This window comes from Aquarana catesbeiana, linkage group LG03, assembly GCF_042186555.1.
Source record: "Aquarana catesbeiana isolate 2022-GZ linkage group LG03, ASM4218655v1, whole genome shotgun sequence".
NCBI classification, from domain to species: domain Eukaryota; kingdom Metazoa; phylum Chordata; class Amphibia; order Anura; family Ranidae; genus Aquarana; species Aquarana catesbeiana.
In genome coordinates this window covers 743,789,246-743,797,331 of record NC_133326.1, presented here as the reverse complement: position 1 = coordinate 743,797,331, position 8,086 = coordinate 743,789,246, and positions in this window count along the sequence as shown.

Below are 8,086 nucleotides of genomic sequence, written 5' to 3'. Positions count from 1 at the left end.
TTGTTGGACAGCTGGGGAACTTTGACACATTGGCCATCATGTGCTCCCAGTTACTAGGGTCTACGAGAAGTTCTCTGATCATTTGGGATGAACACAGGTCTGGTGAGGCAACTGTCACCTCCAGATCTGATTCTTTGGCAGAGAGTGCACCCCCTCTCAGTGGTCAAGTGTCTGACACGAGAGAAAGAAAGACAGGAAGTCTTTCATTCCAGCAGTTGAGGAGGAAGTAGAGGAAGTAGAGGCCTCTCACCAACCCTTCAGCCTGAAGAAGAGCCCCCTGAATAAGGTCCATCGGAGCCAAGAGATTGATACACCCTCCAAAAGGACTGACCAATGACTCCCTAGGCCAAGGTTCAGATGAGACTGTGTCCACAGCCCCAAGAGATGCCAGTACTTTCTATTACAGCTCTGGTGGAAAACGGCTGTAGTCCACTTCCTGACTCATCGTGGTGGGAGCTCCCAATGCCACAAAATTAACTTGACCTTCAGGGTCAGATGTGCATAAAGTAATTCTGTTGATGTGATGTTAATTGTTCTTGGGTTATGTTGTCCTATACCAGGGGTCTCCAAACTTTCTAAACAAATGGCCAGTTTACTGTTCTTTAGACTTTAGGGGGGTCCAGAGTGTGGCCAGTGGCACTAGTGGGGGTAACCAAAGCAAGCAAAGATCCGTAACCAGCCCCCAGGATGCAGTTTGTAGACCCTTGTCCTATACCATGCTAATACTATTCTTCTTCTACCGAGTCCTGCTGTTTCTTTGGGGACCAAAGACTTGGGGGGGGGGGGGTTGTGTAGCCCTGGAATGATGCTGCACTGACTGTGTTTGACCCAGTATACAGATGGAGACAACCTGCTGTATACTGGGTCAAACAAATCCGCATTACGTATTGAGGAGGGACAGTGTTGTCTCCGAGTATCACAGAACCAATGATTTTATCAGTGCTTAGAGGGACCATGGTCAGTGTCCTCATCAGTGCTTAAAGGGACCAGAGTCAGTGTCCTCATCAGTGCTTAAAGGGACCAGAGTCAGTGTCCTCATCAATGCTTAAAGGGACCAGAGTCAGTGTCCTCATCAGTGCTTAAAGGGACCAGAGTCAGTGTCCTCATCAGTGCCTAAAGGGACCAGAATCAGTGTCCTCATCAGTGCTTAAAGGGACCAGAGTCAGTGTCCTCATCAGTGCTTAAAGGGACCAGAGTCAGTGTCCTCATCAGTGCTTAAAGGGACCAGAGTCAGTGTCCTCATCAGTGCTTAAAGGGACCAGAGTCAGTGTCCCCATCAGTGCTTAAAGGGACCAGAGTCAGTGTCCTCATCAGTGCTTAAAGGGACCAGAGTCAGTGTCCTCATCAGCACTTAAAGGGACCAGAATCAGTGTCCTCATCAGTGCTTAAAGGGACTAGAGTCAGTGTCCTCATCAGCACTTAAAGGGACCAGAATCAGTGTCCTCATCAGTGCTTAAAGGGACCAGAGTCAGTGTCCTCATCAGTGCCTAAAGGGACCAGAGTCAGTGTCCTCATCAGTGCTTAAAGAGAGCAGAATCTGTGTCCTCATCAGTGCTTAAAGGGACCAGAATCAGTGTCCTCATCAGTGCTTAAAGGGACCAGAGTCAGTGTCCTCATCAGTGCTTAAAGAGAGCAGAATCTGTGTCCTCATCAGTGCTTAAAGGGACCAGAATCAGTGTCCTCATCAGTGCTTAAAGGGACCAGAGTCAGTGTCCTCATCAGTGCTTAAAGAGAGCAGAATCTGTGTCCTCATCAGTGCCTAAAGGGACCAGAATCTGTGTCCTCATCAGTGCTTAAAGGGACCAGAGTCAGTGTCCTCATCAGTGCCTAAAGGGGCCAGAGTCAGTGTCCTCATCAGTGCCTAAAGGGACCAGAGTCAGTGTCCTCATCAGTGCTTAAAGAGAGCAGAATCTGTGTCCTCATCAGTGCTTAAAGGGACCAGAATCAGTGTCCTCATCAGTGCTTAAAGGGACCAGAGTCAGTGTCCTCATCAGTGCTTAAAGAGAGCAGAATCTGTGTCCTCATCAGTGCTTAAAGGGACCAGAATCAGTGTCCTCATCAGTGCTTAAAGGGACCAGAATCAGTGTCCTCATCAGTGCTTAAAGGGACCAGAGTCAGTGTCCTCATCAGTGCCTAAAGGGACCAGAGTCAGTGTCCTCATCAGTGCTTAAAGGGACCAGAGTCAGTGTCCTCATCAGTGCTTAAAGAGAGCAGAATCTGTGTCCTCATCAGTGCCTAAAGGGACCAGAATCTGTGTCCTCATCAGTGCTTAAAGGGACCAGAGTCAGTGTCCTCATCAGTGCCTAAAGGGGCCAGAGTCAGTGTCCTCATCAGTGCCTAAAGGGACCAGAGTCAGTGTCCTCATCAGTGCTTAAAGGGACCAGAGTCAGTGTCCTCATCAGTGCTTAAAGAGAGCAGAATCAGTGTCCTCATCAGTGCTTAAAGGGACCAGAGTCTGTGTCCTCATCAGTGCTTAAAGGGACCAGAGTCAGTGTCCTCATCAGTGCTTAAAGGGACCAGAGTCAGTGTCCTCATCAGTGCCTAAAGGGGCCAGAGCCAGTGTCCTCATCAGTGCCTAAAGGGACCAGAGTCAGTGTCCTCATCAGTGCTTAAAGGGACCAGAGTCAGTGTCCTCATCAGTGCCTAAAGGGGCCAGAGTCAGTGTCCTCATCAGTGCCTAAAGGGACCAGAGTCAGTGTCCTCATCAGTGCCTAAAGGGACCAGAGTCAGTGTCCTCATCAGTGCCTAAAGGGACCAGAGTCAGTGTCCTCATCAGTGCCTAAAGGGACCAGAGTCAGTGTCCTCATCAGTGCCTAAAGGGACCAGAGTCAGTGTCCTCATCAGTGCCTAAAGGGACCAGAGTCAGTGTCCTCATCAGTGCTTAAAGGGAGCAGAATCAGTGTCCTCATCAGTGCCTAAAGGGACCAGAGTCAGTGTCCTCATCAGTGCTTAAAGGGAGCAGAATCAGTGTCCTCATCAGTGCCTAAAGGGACCAGAGTCAGTGTCCTCATCAGTGCTTAAAGGGACCAGAGTCAGTGTCCTCATCAGTGCTTAAATAGAGCAGAATCTGTGTCCTCATCAGTGCTTAAAGGGACCAGAGTCAGTGTCCTCATCAGTGCTTAAAGGGACCAGAGTCAGTGTCCTCATCAGTGCTTAAAGGGACCAGAGTCAGTGTCCTCATCAGTGCCTAAAGGGACCAGAATCAGTGTCCTCATCAGTGCTTAAAGGGACCAGACTCAGTGTCCTCATCAGTGCTTAAAGGGACCAGAGTCAGTGTCCTCATCAGTGCTTAAAGGGACCAGAGTCAGTGTCCTCATCAGTGCCTAAAGGGACCAGAATCAGTGTCCTCATCAGTGCTTAAAGGGACCAGAGTCAGTGTCCTCATCAGTGCTTAAAGGGACCAGAGTCAGTGTCCTCATCAGTGCTTAAAGGGACCAGAATCAGTGTCCTCATCAGTGCTTAAAGGGACCAGAGTCAGTGTCCCCATCAGTGCTTAAAGGGACCAGAGTCAGTGTCCTCATCAGTGCTTAAAGGGACCAGAGTCAGTGTCCTCATCAGCACTTAAAGGGACCAGTATCAGTGTCCTCATCAGTGCTTAAAGGGACCAGAGTCAGTGTCCTCATCAGTGCTTAAAGGGACCAGAGTCAGTGTCCTCATCAACACTTAAAGGGACCAGAATCAGTGTCCTCATCAGTGCTTAAAGGGACCAGAGTCAGTGTCCTCATCAGTGCCTAAAGGGACCAGAGTCAGTGTCCTCATCAGTGCTTAAAGGGACCAGAGTCAGTGTCCTCATCAGTGCTTAAAGGGACCAGAGTCTGTGTCCTCATCAGTGCTTAAAGGGACCAGAGTCAGTGTCCTCATCAGTGCCTAAAGGGGCCAGAGTCAGTGTCCTCATCAGTGCCTAAAGGGACCAGAGTCAGTGTCCTCATCAGTGCCTAAAGGGACCAGAGTCAGTGTCCTCATCAGTGCCTAAAGGGACCAGAGTCAGTGTCCTCATCAGTGCCTAAAGGGACCAGAGTCAGTGTCCTCATCAGTGCCTAAAGGGACCAGAGTCAGTGTCCTCATCAGTGCTTAAAGGGAGCAGAATCAGTGTCCTCATCAGTGCCTAAAGGGACCAGAGTCAGTGTCCTCATCAGTGCTTAAAGGGACCAGAGTCAGTGTCCTCATCAGTGCCTAAAGGGACCAGAATCAGTGTCCTCATCAGTGCTTAAAGGGACCAGAGTCAGTGTCCTCATCAGTGCTTAAAGGGACCAGAGTCAGTGTCCTCATCAGTGCTTAAAGGGACCAGAGTCAGTGTCCTCATCAGTGCTTAAAGGGACCAGACTCAGTGTCCTCATCAGTGCCTAAAGGGGCCAGAGTCAGTGTCCTCATCAGTGCCTAAAGGGACCAGAGTCAGTGTCCTCATCAGTGCCTAAAGGGACCAGAGTCAGTGTCCTCATCAGTGCCTAAAGGGACCAGAGTCAGTGTCCTCATCAGTGCCTAAAGGGACCAGAGTCAGTGTCCTCATCAGTGCCTAAAGGGGCCAGAGTCAGTGTCCTCATCAGTGCCTAAAGGGACCAGAGTCAGTGTCCTCATCAGTGCCTAAAGGGACCAGAGTCAGTGTCCTCATCAGTGCCTAAAGGGACCAGAGTCAGTGTCCTCATCAGTGCCTAAAGGGACCAGAGTCAGTGTCCTCATCAGTGCCTAAAGGGACCAGAGTCAGTGTCCTCATCAGTGCTTAAAGGGAGCAGAATCAGTGTCCTCATCAGTGCCTAAAGGGACCAGAGTCAGTGTCCTCATCAGTGCTTAAAGGGACCAGAGTCAGTGTCCTCATCAGTGCCTAAAGGGACCAGAATCAGTGTCCTCATCAGTGCTTAAAGGGACCAGAGTCAGTGTCCTCATCAGTGCTTAAAGGGACCAGAGTCAGTGTCCTCATCAGTGCTTAAAGGGACCAGAGTCAGTGTCCTCATCAGTGCTTAAAGGGACCAGACTCAGTGTCCTCATCAGTGCTTAAAGGGACCAGAGTCAGTGTCCTCATCAGTGCTTAAAGGGACCAGAGTCAGTGTCCTCATCAGTGCTTAAAGGGACCAGAGTCAGTGTCCTCATCAGTGCCTAAAGGGACCAGAATCAGTGTCCTCATCAGTGCTTAAAGGGACCAGACTCAGTGTCCTCATCAGTGCTTAAAGGGACCAGAGTCAGTGTCCTCATCAGTGCTTAAAGGGACCAGAATCAGTGTCCTCATCAGTGCTTAAAGGGACCAGAATCAGTGTCCTCATCAGTGCTTAAAGGGACCAGAGTCAGTGTCCTCATCAGTGCTTAAAGGGACCAGAGTCAGTGTCCTCATCAGTGCCTAAAGGGACCAGAATCAGTGTCCTCATCAGTGCTTAAAGGGACCAGAGTCTGTGTCCTCATCAGTGCTTAAAGGGACCAGAGTCAGTGTCCTCATCAGTGCTTAAAGGGACCAGAGTCAGTGTCCTCATCAGTGCCTAAAGGGGCCAGAGTCAGTGTCCTCATCAGTGCCTAAAGGGACCAGAGTCAGTGTCCTCATCAGTGCCTAAAGGGACCAGAGTCAGTGTCCTCATCAGTGCCTAAAGGGACCAGAGTCAGTGTCCTCATCAGTGCCTAAAGGGACCAGAGTCAGTGTCCTCATCAGTGCCTAAAGGGACCAGAGTCAGTGTCCTCATCAGTGCTTAAAGGGAGCAGAATCAGTGTCCTCATCAGTGCCTAAAGGGACCAGAGTCAGTGTCCTCATCAGTGCTTAAAGGGACCAGAGTCAGTGTCCTCATCAGTGCTTAAAGGGACCAGAGTCAGTGTCCTCATCAGTGCTTAAAGGGACCAGAGTCAGTGTCCTCATCAGTGCTTAAAGGGACCAGAGTCAGTGTCCTCATCAGTGCCTAAAGGGGCCAGAGTCAGTGTCCTCATCAGTGCCTAAAGGGACCAGAATCAGTGTCCTCATCAGTGCTTAAAGGGACCAGACTCAGTGTCCTCATCAGTGCTTAAAGGGACCAGAGTCAGTGTCCTCATCAGTGCTTAAAGGGACCAGAGTCAGTGTCCTCATCAGTGCCTAAAGGGACCAGAATCAGTGTCCTCATCAGTGCTTAAAGGGACCAGAGTCAGTGTCCTCATCAGTGCTTAAAGGGACCAGAGTCAGTGTCCTCATCAGTGCTTAAAGGGACCAGAATCAGTGTCCTCATCAGTGCTTAAAGGGACCAGAGTCAGTGTCCCCATCAGTGCTTAAAGGGACCAGAGTCAGTGTCCTCATCAGTGCTTAAAGGGACCAGAGTCAGTGTCCTCATCAGCACTTAAAGGGACCAGTATCAGTGTCCTCATCAGTGCTTAAAGGGACCAGAGTCAGAGTCCTCATCAGTGCTTAAAGGGACCAGAGTCAGTGTCCTCATCAACACTTAAAGGGACCAGAATCAGTGTCCTCATCAGTGCTTAAAGGGACCAGAGTCAGTGTCCTCATCAGTGCCTAAAGGGACCAGAGTCAGTGTCCTCATCAGTGCTTAAAGGGACCAGAGTCAGTGTCCTCATCAGTGCTTAAAGGGACCAGAGTCAGTGTCCTCATCAGTGCTTAAAGGGACCAGAGTCAGTGTCCTCATCAGTGCTTAAAGGGACCAGACTCAGTGTCCTCATCAGTGCCTAAAGGGGCCAGAGTCAGTGTCCTCATCAGTGCCTAAAGGGACCAGAGTCAGTGTCCTCATCAGTGCCTAAAGGGACCAGAGTCAGTGTCCTCATCAGTGCCTAAAGGGACCAGAGTCAGTGTCCTCATCAGTGCCTAAAGGGACCAGAGTCAGTGTCCTCATCAGTGCCTAAAGGGACCAGAGTCAGTGTCCTCATCAGTGCCTAAAGGGGCCAGAGTCAGTGTCCTCATCAGTGCCTAAAGGGACCAGACTCAGTGTCCTCATCAGTGCTTAAAGGGAGCAGAATCAGTGTCCTCATCAGTGCTTAAAGGGACCAGAATCAGTGTCCTCATCAGTGCTTAAAGGGACCAGAGTCAGTGTCCTCATCAGTGCTTAAAGGGACCAGAGTCAGTGTCCTCATCAGTGCTTAAAGGGAGCAGACTCAGTGTCCTCATCAGTGCTTAAAGGGACCAGAGTCAGTGTCCTCATCAGTGCTTAAAGGGACCAGAGTCAGTGTCCTCATCAGTGCTTAAAGGGACCAGAGTCAGTGTCCTCATCAGTGCCTAAAGGGACCAGAATCAGTGTCCTCATCAGTGCTTAAAGGGACCAGACTCAGTGTCCTCATCAGTGCTTAAAGGGACCAGAGTCAGTGTCCTCATCAGTGCTTAAAGGGACCAGAATCAGTGTCCTCATCAGTGCTTAAAGGGACCAGAATCAGTGTCCTCATCAGTGCTTAAAGGGACCAGAGTCAGTGTCCTCATCAGTGCTTAAAGGGACCAGAGTCAGTGTCCTCATCAGTGCCTAAAGGGACCAGAATCAGTGTCCTCATCAGTGCTTAAAGGGACCAGAGTCAGTGTCCTCATCAGTGCTTAAAGGGACCAGAGTCAGTGTCCTCATCAGTGCTTAAAGGGACCAGAATCAGTGTCCTCATCAGTGCTTAAAGGGACCAGAGTCAGTGTCCTCATCAGTGCTTAAAGGGACCAGAGTCAGTGTCCTCATCAGTGCTTAAAGGGACCAGAGTCAGTGTCCTCATCAGTGCTTAAAGGGACCAGAATCAGTGTCCTCATCAGTGCTTAAAGGGACCAGAGTCAGTGTCCTCATCAGTGCTTAAAGGGACCAGAGTCAGTGTCCTCATCAGCACTTAAAGGGACCAGTATCAGTGTCCTCATCAACACTTAAAGGGACCAGAATCAGTGTCCTCATCAGTGCTTAAAGGGACCAGAGTCAGTGTCCTCATCAGTGCCTAAAGGGACCAGAGTCAGTGTCCTCATCAGTGCCTAAAGGGACCAGAGTCAGTGTCCTCATCAGTGCCTAAAGGGACCAGAGTCAGTGTCCTCATCAGTGCTTAAAGGGACCAGAGTCAGTGTCCTCATCAGTGCTTAAAGGGAGCAGAATCAGTGTCCTCATCAGTGCTTAAAGGGACCAGAGTCAGTGTCCTCATCAGTGCTTAAAGGGACCAGAGTCAGTGTCCTCATCAGTGCTTA